We start from the raw sequence: 12500 nt of genomic DNA, 5'->3' as shown, positions 1-12500 counted from the left end.
CGCAGCTCTGTCCTCATTGGAAGGAAGCAAAAGTGAAAGGCTGAAGTGAAATAGAGCGGGGACGAAGGCAGTGAAGAGAGAGAACGTGGGAAGAAGAGAAAAACGCAAGGGAAAAAATGCAGCGTCGTAAAAGAGGTGACAGAGCTGTCCTCTCAATAAGAAGGGTGCCAGCGAGCCTTGCTCTTGCTTACGGCCACACCCCCTTGAGCACGCCTGATCTCGTCTGATCTCGGAAGCTAAACAGGGATGGGCCTGGTTAGTACTTGGATGGGAGACCGCCTGGGAATACCAGGTGCTGTAAGCTTTTAAGCGCAGGAGGCGCCCTATCCCCGCTCGCTCGCTCATTCCCCTGTTCACACGTGCAGTGCGGCTTGTCCGTCTGTTTATTTCTCAGCTTTGGCGAGACACGGGTGCTTGTGTATTAGCGTGAGCGTTTTTTATTCTGATCAGGAACAGTTTTACAAGTCCGCAAAGGATCGAGGAAAGGTTTATCGCCAGCTGAAAAGAGACACAGCGCTTCGGCTGTGGAGACTTGTTCGGCTGGCGTTCGGAGAGTCGCGTTTTTCAGAATTGTATTGAGATCGTTTTCCACAGAGCTCAGATGTCAAAGCACAGCAGCAGCTCTCCACAGCGATCCTCTATAGCGCCCTTTCTCCCGCAGCTCCGTCCTCATTGGAAGGAAGCAAGAGTGAAAGGCTGAAGTGAAATAGAGCGGGGACGAAGGCAGTGAAGAGAGAGAACGTGGAAAGAAGAGAAAAACGCAAGGGAAAAAAGCAGCGTCGTAAAAGAGGTGACGGAGCTGTCCTCTCAATAAGAAGGGTGCCAGCGAGCCTTGCTCTCGCTTACGGCCACACCCCCTTGAGCACGCCTGATCTCGTCTGATCTCGGAAGCTAAACAGGGATGGGCCTGGTTAGTACTTGGATGGGAGACCACCTGGGAATACCAGGTGCTGTAAGCTTTTAAGCGCAGGAGGCGCCCTATCCCCGCTCGCTGGCTCATTCCCCTGTTCACACGTGCAGTGCGGCTTGTCCCTCTGTTTATTTGTCAGCTTTGGCGAGACACGGGTGCTTGTGTATTAGCGTGAGCGTTTTTTATTCTGATCAGGAACAGTTTAACAAGTCCGCAAAGGATCGAGGAAAGGTTTATCGCCAGCTGAAAAGAGACACAGCGCTTCGGCTGTGGAGACTTGTTCGGCTGGCGTTCGGAGAGTCGCGTTTTTCAGAATTGTATTGAGATCGTTTTCCACAGAGCTCAGATGTCAAAGCACAGCAGCAGCTCTCCACAGCGATCCTCTATAGCGCCCTTTCTCCCGCACCTCCGTCCTCATTGGAAGGAAGCAAAAGTGAAAGGCTGAAGTGAAATAGAGCGGGGACGAAGGCAGTGAAGAGAGAGAACGTGGGAAGAAGAGAAAAACGCAAGGGAAAAAATGCAGCGTCGTAAAAGAGGTGACAGAGCTGTCCTCTCAATAAGAAGGGTGCCAGCGAGCCTTGCTCTTGCTTACGGCCACACCCCCTTGAGCACGCCTGATCTCGTCTGATCTCGTAAGCTAAACAGGGATGGGCCTGGTTAGTACTTGGATGGGAGACCGCCTGGGAATACCAGGTGCTGTAAGCTTTTAAGCGCAGGAGGCGCCCTATCCCCGCTCGCTGGCTCATTCCCCTGTTCACACGTGCAGTGCGGCTTGTCCGTCTGTTTATTTGTCAGCTTTGGCGAGACACGGGTGCTTGTGTATTAGCGTGAGCGTTTTTTATTCTGATCAGGAACAGTTTAACAAGTCCGCAAAGGATCGAGGAAAGGTTTATCGCCAGCTGAAAAGAGACACAGCGCTTCGGCTGTGGAGACTTGTTCGGCTGGCGTTCGGAGAGTCGCGTTTTTCAGAATTGTATTGAGATCGTTTTCCACAGAGCTCAGATGTCAAAGCACAGCAGCAGCTCTCCACAGCGATCCTCTATAGCGCCCTTTCTCCCGCACCTCCGTCCTCATTGGAAGGAAGCAAAAGTGAAAGGCTGAAGTGAAATAGAGCGGGGACGAAGGCAGTGAAGAGAGAGAACGTGGGAAGAAGAGAAAAACGCAAGGGAAAAAATGCAGCGTCGTAAAAGAGGTGACAGAGCTGTCCTCTCAATAAGAAGGGTGCCAGCGAGCCTTGCTCTCGCTTGCGGCCACACCCCCTTGAGCACGCCTGATCTCGTCTGATCTTGGAAGCTAAACAGGGATGGGCCTGGTTAGTACTTGGATGGGAGACCGCCTGGGAATACCAGGTGCTGTAAGGTTTTAAGCGCAGGAGGCGCCCTATCCCCGCTCGCTGGCTCATTCCCCTGTTCACACGTGCAGTGCGGCTTGTCCGTCTGTTTATTTGTCAGCTTTGGCGAGACACGGGTGCTTGTGTATTAGCGTGAGCGTTTTTTATTCTGATCAGGAACAGTTTAACAAGTCCGCAAAGGATCGAGGAAAGGTTTATCGCCAGCTGAAAAGAGACAAAGCGCTTCGGCTGTGGAGACTTGTTCGGCTGGCGTTCGGAGAGTTGCGTTTTTCAGAATTGTATTGAGATCGTTTTCCACAGAGCTCAGATGTCAAAGCACAGCAGCAGCTCTCCACAGCGATCCTCTATAGCGCCCTATCTCCCGCAGCTCCGTCCTCATTGGAAGGAAGCAAGAGTGAAAGGCTGAAGTGATATAGAGCGGGGACTTAGGCAGTGAAGAGAGAGAACGTGGGAAGAAGAGAAAAACGCAAGGGAAAAAAAGCAGCGTCGTAAAAGAGGTGACGGAGCTGTCCTCTCAATAAGAAGGGTGCCAGCGAGCCTTGCTCTCGCTTATGGCCACACCCCCTTGAGCACGCCTGATCTCGTCTGATCTCGGAAGCTAAACAGGGATGGGCCTGGTTAGTACTTGGATGGGAGACCGCCTGGGAATACCAGGTGATGTAAGCTTTTAAGCGCAGGAGGCGCCCTATCCCCGCTCTCTCGCTCATTCCCCTGTTCACACGTGCAGTGCGGCTTGTCCGTCTGTTTATTTGTCAGCTTTGGCGAGACACGGGTGCTTGTGTATTAGCGTGAGCGTTTTTTATTCTGATCATGAACAGTTTAACAAGTCCGCAAAGGATCGACGAAAGGTTTATCGCCAGCTGAAAAGAGACACAGCGCTTCGGCTGTGGAGACTTGTTCGGCTGGCGTTCGGAGAGTCGCGTTTTTCAGAATTGTATTGAGATCGTTTTCCACAGAGCTCAGATGTCAAAGCACAGCAGCAGCTCTCCACTGCGATCCTCTATAGCGCCCTTTCTCCCGCATCTCCGTCCTCATTGGAAGGAAGCAAGAGTGAAAGGCTGAAGTGAAATAGAGCGGGGACGAAGGCAGTGAAGAGAGAGAACGTGGAAAGAAGAGAAAAACGCAAGAGAAAAAAAGCAGCGTCGTAAAAGAGGTGACGGAGCTGTCCTCTCAATAAGAAGGGTGCCAGCGAGCTTGGCTCTCGCTTACGGCCACACCCCCTTGAGCACGCCTGATCTCGTCTGATCTCGGAAGCTAAACAGGGATGGACCTGGTTAGTACTTGGATGGGAGACCGCCTGGGAATACCAGGTGCTGTAAGCTTTTAAGCGCAGGAGGCGCCCTATCCCCGCTCGCTCGCTCATTCCCCTGTTCACACGTGCAGTGCGGCTTGTCCGTCTGTTTATTTGTCAGCTTTGGCGAGACACGGGTGCTTGTGTATTAGCGTGAGCGTTTTTTATTCTGATCAGGAACAGTTTAACAAGTCCGCAAAGGATCGAGGAAAGGTTTATCGCCAGCTGAAAAGAGACACAGCGCTTCGGCTGTGGAGACTTGTTCGGCTGGCGTTCGGAGAGTCGCGTTTTTCAGAATTGTATTGAGATCGTTTTCCACAGAGCTCAGATGTCAAAGCACAGCAGCAGCTCTCCACAGCGATCCTCTATAGCGCCCTTTCTCCCGCAGCTCCGTCCTCATTGGAAGGAAGCAAGAGTGAAAGGCTGAAGTGAAACAGAGCGGGGACGAAGGCAGTGAAGAGAGAGAACGTGGGAAGAAGAGAAAAACGCAAGGGAAAAAAGCAGCGTCGTAAAAGAGGTGACGGAGCTGTCCTCTCAATAAGAAGGGTGCCAGCGAGCCTTGCTCTCGCTTACGGCCACACCCCCTTGAGCACGCCTGATCTCGTCTGATCTCGGAAGCTAAACAGGGATGGGCCTGGTTAGTACTTGGATGGGAGACCGCCTGGGAATACCAGGTGCTGTAAGCTTTTAAGCGCAGGAGGCGCCCTATCCCCGCTCGCTCGCTCATTCCCCTGTTCACACGTGCAGTGCGGCTTGTCCGTCTGTTTATTTGTCAGCTTTGGCGAGACACGGGTGCTTGTGTATTAGCGTGAGCGTTTTTTATTCTGATCAGGAACAGTTTAACAAGTCCGCAAAGGATCGAGGAAAGGTTTATCGCCAGCTGAAAAGAGACACAGCGCTTCGGCTGTGGAGACTTGTTCGGCTGGCGTTCGGAGAGTCGCGTTTTTCAGAATTGTATTGAGATCGTTTTCCACAGAGCTCAGATGTCAAAGCACAGCAGCAGCTCTCCACAGCGATCCTCTATAGCGCCCTTTCTCCCGCAGCTCCGTCCTCATTGGAAGGAAGCAAGAGTGAAAGGCTGAAGTGAAATAGAGCGGGGACGAAGGCAGTGAAGAGAGAGAACGTGGAAAGAAGAGAAAAACGCAAGGGAAAAAAGCAGCGTCGTAAAAGAGGTGACGGAGCTGTCCTCTCAATAAGAAGGGTGCCAGCGAGCCTTGCTCTCGCTTACGGCCACACCCCCTTGAGCACGCCTGATCTCGTCTGATCTCGGAAGCTAAACAGGGATGGGCCTGGTTAGTACTTGGATGGGAGACCGCCTGGGAATACCAGGTGCTGTAAGGTTTTAAGCGCAGGAGGCGCCCTATCCCCGCTCGCTGGCTCATTCCCCTGTTCACACGTGCAGTGCGGCTTGTCCGTCTGTTTATTTGTCAGCTTTGGCGAGACACGGGTGCTTGTGTATTAGCGTGAGCATTTTTTATTCTGATCAGGAACAGTTTAACAAGTCCGCAAAGGATCGAGGAAAGGTTTATCGCCAGCTGAAAAGAGACACAGCGCTTCGGCTGTGGAGACTTGTTCGGCTGGCGTTCGGAGAGTTGCGTTTTTCAGAATTGTATTGAGATCGTTTTCCACAGAGCTCAGATGTCAAAGCACAGCAGCAGCTCTCCACAGCGATCCTCTATAGCGCCCTATCTCCCGCAGCTCCGTCCTCATTGGAAGGAAGCAAGAGTGAAAGGCTGAAGTGAAATAGAGCGGGGACTTAGGCAGTGAAGAGAGAGAACGTGGGAAGAAGAGAAAAACGCAAGGGAAAAAAAGCAGCGTCGTAAAAGAGGTGACGGAGCTGTCCTCTCAATAAGAAGGGTGCCAGCGAGCCTTGCTCTCGCTTACGGCCACACCCCCTTGAGCACGCCTGATCTCGTCTGATCTCGGAAGCTAAACAGGGATGGGCCTGGTTAGTACCTGGATGGGAGACCGCCTGGGAATACCAGGTGCTGTAAGCTTTTAAGCGCAGGAGGCGCCCTATCCCCGCTCGCTCGCTCATTCCCCTGTTCACACGTGCAGTGCGGCTTGTCCGTCTGTTTATTTGTCAGCTTTGGCGGGACACGGGTGCTTGTGTATTAGCATGAGCGTTTTTTATTCTGATCAGGAACAGTTTAACAAGTCCGCAAAGGATCGAGGAAAGGTTTATCGCCAGCTGAAAAGAGACACAGCGCTTCGGCTGTGGAGACTTGTTCGGCTGGCGTTCGGAGAGTCAAGTTTTTCAGAATTGTATTGAGATCGTTTTCAACAGAGCTCAGATGTCAAAGCACAGCAGCAGCTCTCCACAGCGATCCTCTATAGCGCCCTTTCTCCCGCAGCTCCGTCCTCATTGGAAGGAAGCAAGAGTGAAAGGCTGAAGTGAAATAGAGCGGGGATGAAGGCAGTGAAGAGAGAGAACGTGGGAAGAAGAGAAAAACGCAAGGGAAAAAAAGCAGCGTCGTAAAAGAGGTGACGGAGCTGTCCTCTCAATAAGAAGGGTGCCAGCGAGCCTTGCTCTCGCTTACGGCCACACCCCCTTGAGCACGCCTGATCTCGTCTGATCTCGGAAGCTAAACAGGGATGGGCCTGGTTAGTACTTGGATGGGAGACCGCCTGGGAATACCAAGTGCTGTAAGCTTTTAAGCGCAGGAGGCGCCCTATCCCCGCTCGCTCGCTCATTCCCCTGTTCACACGTGCAGTGCGGCTTGTCCGTCTCTTTATTTGTCAGCTTTGGCGAGACACGGGTGCTTGTGTATTAGCGTGAGCGTTTTTTATTCTGATCAGGAACAGTTTTACAAGTCCGCAAAGGATCGAGGAAAGGTTTATCGCCAGCTGAAAAGAGACACAGCGCTTCGGCTGTGGAGACTTGTTCGGCTGGCGTTCGGAGAGTCGCGTTTTTCAGAATTGTATTGAGATCGTTTTCCACAGAGCTCAGATGTCAAAGCACAGCAGCAGCTCTCCACAGCGATCCTCTATAGCGCCCTTTCTCCCGCAGCTCCGTCCTCATTGGAAGGAAGCAAGAGTGAAAGGCTGAAGTGAAATAGAGCGGGGACGAAGGCAGTGAAGAGAGAGAACGTGGGAAGAAGAGAAAAACGCAAGGGAAAAAAAGCAGCGTCGTAAAAGAGGTGACGGAGCTGTCCTCTCAATAAGAAGGGTGCCAGCGAGCCTTGCTCTCGCTTACGGCCACACCCCCTTGAGCACGCCTGATCTCATCTGATGTCGGAAGCTAAACAGGGATGGGCCTGGTTAGTACTTGGATGGGAGACCGCCTGGGAATACCAGGTGCTGTAAGCTTTTAAGCGCAGGAGGCGCCCTATCCCTGCTCGCTCGCTCATTCCCCTGTTCACACGTGCAGTGCAGCTTGTCCGTCTGTTTATTTGTCAGCTTTGGCGAGACGCGGGTGCTTGTGTATTAGCGTGAGCGTTTTTTATTCTGATCAGGAACAGTTTTACAAGTCCGCAAAGGATCGAGGAAAGGTTTATCGCCAGCTGAAAAGAGACACAACGCTTCGGCTGTGGAGACTTGTTCGGCTGGCGTTCGGAGAGTCGCGTTTTTCAGAATTGTATTGAGATCGTTTTCCACAGAGCTCAGATGTCAAAGCACAGCAGCAGCTCTCCACAGCGATCCTCTATAGCGCCCTTTCTCCCGCAGCTCCGTCCTCATTGGAAGGAAGCAAGAGTGAAAGGCTGAAGTGAAATAGAGCGGGGACGAAGGCAGTGAAGAGAGAGAACGTGGGAAGAAGAGAAAAACGCAAGGGAAAAAAAGCAGCGTCGTAAAAGAGGTGACGGAGCTGTCCTCTCAATAAGAAGGGTGCCAGCGAGCCTTGCTCTCGCTTACGGCCACACCACCTTGAGCATACCTGATCTCGTCTGATCTCCGAAGCTGAACAGGGATGGGCCTGGTTAGTACTTGGATGGGAGACCGCCTGGGAATACCAGGTGCTGTAAGCCTTTAAGCGCAGGAGGCGCCCTATCCCCGCTCGCTCGCTCATTCCCCTGTTCACACGTGCAGTGCGGCTTGTCCATCTGTTTATTTGTCAGCTTTGGCGAGACGCGGGTGCTTGTGTATTAGCGTGAGCGTTTTTTATTCTGATCAGGAACAGTTTTACAAGTCCGCAAAAGATCGAAGAAAGGTTTATCGCCAGCTGAAAAGAGACACAGCGCTTCGGCTGTGGAGACTTGTTCGGCTGGCGTTCGGAGAGTCGCGTTTTTCAGAATTGTATTGAGATCGTTTTCCACAGAGCTCAGATGTCAAAGCACAGCAGCAGCTCTCCACAGCGATCCTCTATAGCGCCCTTTCTCCCGCAGCTCCGTCCTCATTGGAAGGAAGCAAGAGTGAAAGGCTGAAGTGAAATAGAGCGGGGACGAAGGCAGTGAAGAGAGAGAACGTGGGAAGAAGAGAAAAACGCAAGGGAAAAAAAGCAGCGTCGTAAAAGAGGTGACGGAGCTGTCCTCTCAATAAGAGGGGTGCCAGCGATTCTGGCTCTCGCTTACGGCCACACCCCCTTGAGCACGCCTGATCTTGTCTGATCTCGGAAGCTAAACAGGGATGGGCCTGGTTAGTACTTGGATGGGAGACCACCTGGGAATGCCAGGTGCTGTAAGCTTTTAAGCGAAGGAGGCGCCCTATCCCCGCTCGCTCGGTCATTCCCCTGTTCACACTTGCAGTGCGGCTTGTCCGTCTGTTTATTTGTCAGCTTTGGCGAGACACGGGTGCTTGTGTATTAGCGTGAGCGTTTTTTATTCTGATCAGGAACAGTTTTACAAGTCCGCAAAGGATCGAGGAAAGGTTTATCGCCAGCTGAAAAGAGACACAGCGCTTCGGCTGTGGAGACTTGTTCGGCTGGCGTTCGGAGAGTCGCGTTTTTCAGAATTGTATTGAGATCGTTTTCCACAGAGCTCAGATGTCAAAGCACAGCAGCAGCTCTCCACAGCGATCCTCTATAGCGCCCTTTCTCCCGCAGCTCCGTCCTCATTGGAAGGAAGCAAGAGTGAAAGGCTGAAGTGAAATAGAGCGGGGACGAAGGCAGTGAAGAGAGAGAACGTGGGAAGAAGAGAAAAACGCAAGGGAAAAAAAGCAGCGTCGTAAAAGAGGTGACGGAGCTGTCCTCTCAATAAGAAGGGTGCCAGCGAGCCTTGCTCTCGCTTACGGCCACACCACCTTGAGCATACCTGATCTCGTCTGATCTCCGAAGCTGAACAGGGATGGGCCTGGTTAGTACTTGGATGGGAGACCGCCTGGGAATACCAGGTGCTGTAAGCCTTTAAGCGCAGGAGGCGCCCTATCCCCGCTCGCTCGCTCATTCCCCTGTTCACACGTGCAGTGCGGCTTGTCCATCTGTTTATTTGTCAGCTTTGGCGAGACGCGGGTGCTTGTGTATTAGCGTGAGCGTTTTTTATTCTGATCAGGAACAGTTTTACAAGTCCGCAAAAGATCGAAGAAAGGTTTATCGCCAGCTGAAAAGAGACACAGCGCTTCGGCTGTGGAGACTTGTTCGGCTGGCGTTCGGAGAGTCGCGTTTTTCAGAATTGTATTGAGATCGTTTTCCACAGAGCTCAGATGTCAAAGCACAGCAGCAGCTCTCCACAGCGATCCTCTATAGCGCCCTTTCTCCCGCAGCTCCGTCCTCATTGGAAGGAAGCAAGAGTGAAAGGCTGAAGTGAAATAGAGCGGGGACGAAGGCAGTGAAGAGAGAGAACGTGGGAAGAAGAGAAAAACGCAAGGGAAAAAAAGCAGCGTCGTAAAAGAGGTGACGGAGCTGTCCTCTCAATAAGAGGGGTGCCAGCGATTCTGGCTCTCGCTTACGGCCACACCCCCTTGAGCACGCCTGATCTTGTCTAATCTCGGAAGCTAAACAGGGATGGGCCTGGTTAGTACTTGGATGGGAGACCACCTGGGAATGCCAGGTGCTGTAAGCTTTTAAGCGAAGGAGGCGCCCTATCCCCGCTCGCTCGGTCATTCCCCTGTTCACACTTGCAGTGCGGCTTGTCCGTCTGTTTATTTGTCAGCTTTGGCGAGACACGGGTGCTTGTGTATTAGCGTGAGCGTTTTTTATTCTGATCAGGAACAGTTTTACAAGTCCGCAAAGGATCGAGGAAAGGTTTATCGCCAGCTGAAAAGAGACACAGCGCTTCGGCTGTGGAGACTTGTTCGGCTGGCGTTCGGAGAGTCGCGTTTTTCAGAATTGTATTGAGATCGTTTTCCACAGAGCTCAGATGTCAAAGCACAGCAGCAGCTCTCCACAGCGATCCTCTATAGCGCCCTTTCTCCCGCAGCTCCGTCCTCATTGGAAGGAAGCAAGAGTGAAAGGCTGAAGTGAAATAGAGCGGGGACGAAGGCAGTGAAGAGAGAGAACGTGGGAAGAAGAGAAAAACGCAAGGGAAAAAAAGCAGCGTCGTAAAAGAGGTGACGGAGCTGTCCTCTCAATAAGAAGGGTGCCAGCGAGCCTTGCTCTCGCTTACGGCCACACCCCCTTGAGCACGCCTGATCTCGTCTGATCTCGGAAGCTAAACAGGGATGGGCCTGGTTAGTACCTGGATGGGAGACCGCCTGGGAATACCAGGTGCTGTAAGCTTTTAAGCGCAGGAGGCGCCCTATCCCCGCTCGCTCGCTCATTCCCCTGTTCACACGTGCAGTGCGGCTTGTCCGTCTGTTTATTTGTCAGCTTTGGCGGGACACGGGTGCTTGTGTATTAGCGTGAGCGTTTTTTATTCTGATCAGGAACAGTTTTACAAGTCCGCAAAGGATCGAGGAAAGGTTTATCGCCAGCTGAAAAGAGACACAGCGCTTCGGCTGTGGAGACTTGTTCGGCTGGCGTTCGGAGAGTCGCGTTTTTCAGAATTGTATTGAGATCGTTTTCCACAGAGCTCAGATGTCAAAGCACAGCAGCAGCTCTCCACAGCGATCCTCTATAGCGCCCTTTCTCCCGCAGCTCCGTCCTCATTGGAAGGAAGCAAGAGTGAAAGGCTGAAGTGAAATAGAGCGGGGACGAAGGCAGTGAAGAGAGAGAACGTGGGAAGAAGAGAAAAACGCAAGGGAAAAAAAGCAGCGTCGTAAAAGAGGTGACGGAGCTGTCCTCTCAATAAGAAGGGTGCCAGCGAGCCTTGCTCTCGCTTACGGCCACACCCCCTTGAGCACGCCTGATCTCGTCTGATCTCGGAAGCTAAACAGGGATGGGCCTGGTTAGTACCTGGATGGGAGACCGCCTGGGAATACCAGGTGCTGTAAGCTTTTAAGCGCAGGAGGCGCCCTATCCCCGCTCGCTCGCTCATTCCCCTGTTCACACGTGCAGTGCGGCTTGTCCGTCTGTTTATTTGTCAGCTTTGGCGGGACACGGGTGCTTGTGTATTAGCGTGAGCGTTTTTTATTCTGATCAGGAACAGTTTAACAAGTCCGCAAAGGATCGAGGAAAGGTTTATCGCCAGCTGAAAAGAGACACAGCGCTTCGGCTGTGGAGACTTGTTCGGCTGGCGTTCGGAGAGTCAAGTTTTTCAGAATTGTATTGAGATCGTTTTCAACAGAGCTCAGATGTCAAAGCACAGCAGCAGCTCTCCACAGCGATCCTCTATAGCGCCCTTTCTCCCGCAGCTCCGTCCTCATTGGAAGGAAGCAAGAGTGAAAGGCTGAAGTGAAATAGAGCGGGGACGAAGGCAGTGAAGAGAGAGAACGTGGGAAGAAGAGAAAAACGCAAGGGAAAAAAAGCAGCGTCGTAAAAGAGGTGACGGAGCCGTCCTCTCAATAAGAAGGGTGCCAGCGAGCCTTGCTCTCGCTTACGGCCACACCCCCTTGAGCACACCTGATCTCGTCTGATCTCGGAAGCTAAACAGGGATGGGCCTGGTTAGTACTTGGATGGGAGACCGCCTGGGAATACCAGGTGCTGTAAGCTTTTAAGCGCAGGAGGCGCCCTATCCCCGCTCGCTCGCTCATTCCCCTGTTCACACGTGCAGTGCGGCTTGTCCATCTGTTTATTTGTCAGCTTTGGCGAGACACGGGTGCTTGTGTATTAGCGTGAGCGTTTTTTATTCTGATCAGGAACAGTTTTACAAGTCCGCAAAGGATCGAAGAAAGGTTTATCGCCAGCTGAAAAGAGACACAGCGCTTCGGCTGTGGAGACTTGTTCGGCTGGCGTTCGGAGAGTCGCGTTTTTCAGAATTGTATTGAGATCGTTTTCCACAGAACTCAGATGTCAAAGCACAGCAGCAGCTCTCCACAGCGATCCTCTATAGCGCCCTTTCTCCCGCAGCTCCGTCCTCATTGGAAGGAAGCAAGAGTGAAAGGCTGAAGTGAAATAGAGCGGGGACGAAGGCAGTGAAGAGAGAGAACGTGGGAAGAAGAGAAAAACGCAAGGGAAATAAAGCAGCGTCGTAAAAGAGGTGACGGAGCTGTCCTCTCAATAAGAAGGGTGCCAGCGAGCCTCGCTCTCGCTTACGGCCACACCCCCTTGAGCACGCCTGATTTCGTCTGATCTCGGAAGCTAAACAGGGATGGGTCTGGTTAGTACTTGGATGGGAGACCGCCTGGGAATACCAGGTGCTGTAAGCTTTTAAGCGCAGGAGGCGCCCTATCCCCGCTCGCTCGCTCATTCCCCTGTTCACACGTGCAGTGCGGCTTGTCCGTCTGTTTATTTGTCAGCGTTGGCGAGACGCGGGTGCTTGTGTATTAGCGTGAGCGTTTTTTATTCTGATCATGAACAGTTTAACAAGTCCGCAAAGGATCGAGGAAAGGTTTATCGCCAGCTGAAAAGAGACACAGCGCTTCGGCTGTGGAGACTTGTTCGGCTGGCGTTCGGAGGGTCGCGTTTTTCAGAATTGTATTGAGATCGTTTTCCACAGAGCTCAGATGTCAAAGCACAGCAGCAGCTCTCCACAGCGATCCTCTATAGCGCCCTTTCTCCCGCAGCTCCGTCCTCATTGGAAGGAAGCAAGAGTGAAAG

General features: G+C 52.4%; 17 non-coding genes and 2 pseudogenes across 17 annotated transcripts; all 19 read left to right on the top strand.

The window, feature by feature from the left end:
- Window positions 1-185: 185 nt before the first annotated feature.
- Window positions 186-304, top strand: LOC138244297 (5S ribosomal RNA). The gene has a single exon (XR_011192910.1). It is a non-coding gene; the product is annotated as a 5S ribosomal RNA (ribosomal RNA).
- Window positions 305-840: 536 nt separating this feature from the next.
- Window positions 841-959, top strand: LOC138218656 (5S ribosomal RNA). Its single transcript, XR_011181526.1, has one exon. It is a non-coding gene; the product is annotated as a 5S ribosomal RNA (ribosomal RNA).
- Window positions 960-1496: 537 nt separating this feature from the next.
- On the top strand, window positions 1497-1615 carry LOC138217150 (5S ribosomal RNA). The gene has a single exon (XR_011180863.1). It is a non-coding gene; the product is annotated as a 5S ribosomal RNA (ribosomal RNA).
- Window positions 1616-2152: 537 nt separating this feature from the next.
- On the top strand, window positions 2153-2271 carry LOC138218272 (5S ribosomal RNA; annotated as a pseudogene).
- A 537-nt stretch (window positions 2272-2808) lies between these two features.
- Window positions 2809-2927, top strand: LOC138217598 (5S ribosomal RNA). Its single transcript, XR_011181310.1, has one exon. It is a non-coding gene; the product is annotated as a 5S ribosomal RNA (ribosomal RNA).
- A 537-nt stretch (window positions 2928-3464) lies between these two features.
- LOC138216120 (5S ribosomal RNA) lies at window positions 3465-3583 on the top strand. Its single transcript, XR_011179832.1, has one exon. It is a non-coding gene; the product is annotated as a 5S ribosomal RNA (ribosomal RNA).
- A 536-nt stretch (window positions 3584-4119) lies between these two features.
- LOC138244295 (5S ribosomal RNA) lies at window positions 4120-4238 on the top strand. The gene has a single exon (XR_011192908.1). It is a non-coding gene; the product is annotated as a 5S ribosomal RNA (ribosomal RNA).
- A 536-nt stretch (window positions 4239-4774) lies between these two features.
- LOC138216820 (5S ribosomal RNA) lies at window positions 4775-4893 on the top strand. The gene has a single exon (XR_011180532.1). It is a non-coding gene; the product is annotated as a 5S ribosomal RNA (ribosomal RNA).
- Window positions 4894-5430: 537 nt separating this feature from the next.
- LOC138244822 (5S ribosomal RNA) lies at window positions 5431-5549 on the top strand. Its single transcript, XR_011193437.1, has one exon. It is a non-coding gene; the product is annotated as a 5S ribosomal RNA (ribosomal RNA).
- Window positions 5550-6086: 537 nt separating this feature from the next.
- LOC138217029 (5S ribosomal RNA) lies at window positions 6087-6205 on the top strand. Its single transcript, XR_011180742.1, has one exon. It is a non-coding gene; the product is annotated as a 5S ribosomal RNA (ribosomal RNA).
- A 537-nt stretch (window positions 6206-6742) lies between these two features.
- Window positions 6743-6861, top strand: LOC138216929 (5S ribosomal RNA). The gene has a single exon (XR_011180642.1). It is a non-coding gene; the product is annotated as a 5S ribosomal RNA (ribosomal RNA).
- A 537-nt stretch (window positions 6862-7398) lies between these two features.
- Window positions 7399-7517, top strand: LOC138217303 (5S ribosomal RNA). The gene has a single exon (XR_011181015.1). It is a non-coding gene; the product is annotated as a 5S ribosomal RNA (ribosomal RNA).
- A 537-nt stretch (window positions 7518-8054) lies between these two features.
- On the top strand, window positions 8055-8173 carry LOC138217394 (5S ribosomal RNA). Its single transcript, XR_011181106.1, has one exon. It is a non-coding gene; the product is annotated as a 5S ribosomal RNA (ribosomal RNA).
- A 537-nt stretch (window positions 8174-8710) lies between these two features.
- Window positions 8711-8829, top strand: LOC138217302 (5S ribosomal RNA). The gene has a single exon (XR_011181014.1). It is a non-coding gene; the product is annotated as a 5S ribosomal RNA (ribosomal RNA).
- Window positions 8830-9366: 537 nt separating this feature from the next.
- LOC138218449 (5S ribosomal RNA) lies at window positions 9367-9485 on the top strand (annotated as a pseudogene).
- Window positions 9486-10022: 537 nt separating this feature from the next.
- LOC138244821 (5S ribosomal RNA) lies at window positions 10023-10141 on the top strand. The gene has a single exon (XR_011193436.1). It is a non-coding gene; the product is annotated as a 5S ribosomal RNA (ribosomal RNA).
- A 537-nt stretch (window positions 10142-10678) lies between these two features.
- LOC138244820 (5S ribosomal RNA) lies at window positions 10679-10797 on the top strand. Its single transcript, XR_011193435.1, has one exon. It is a non-coding gene; the product is annotated as a 5S ribosomal RNA (ribosomal RNA).
- Window positions 10798-11334: 537 nt separating this feature from the next.
- LOC138245123 (5S ribosomal RNA) lies at window positions 11335-11453 on the top strand. The gene has a single exon (XR_011193737.1). It is a non-coding gene; the product is annotated as a 5S ribosomal RNA (ribosomal RNA).
- Window positions 11454-11990: 537 nt separating this feature from the next.
- On the top strand, window positions 11991-12109 carry LOC138217635 (5S ribosomal RNA). The gene has a single exon (XR_011181347.1). It is a non-coding gene; the product is annotated as a 5S ribosomal RNA (ribosomal RNA).
- The last annotated feature ends 391 nt before the right edge of the window (window positions 12110-12500 follow it).

Source organism: Lepisosteus oculatus, chromosome 14, assembly GCF_040954835.1.
Source record: "Lepisosteus oculatus isolate fLepOcu1 chromosome 14, fLepOcu1.hap2, whole genome shotgun sequence".
NCBI classification, from domain to species: Eukaryota; Metazoa; Chordata; class Actinopteri; order Semionotiformes; family Lepisosteidae; genus Lepisosteus; species Lepisosteus oculatus.
The sequence above is the reverse complement of the archived record's forward strand: the minus strand, read 5'-3'. Positions and strand labels throughout refer to the sequence as shown.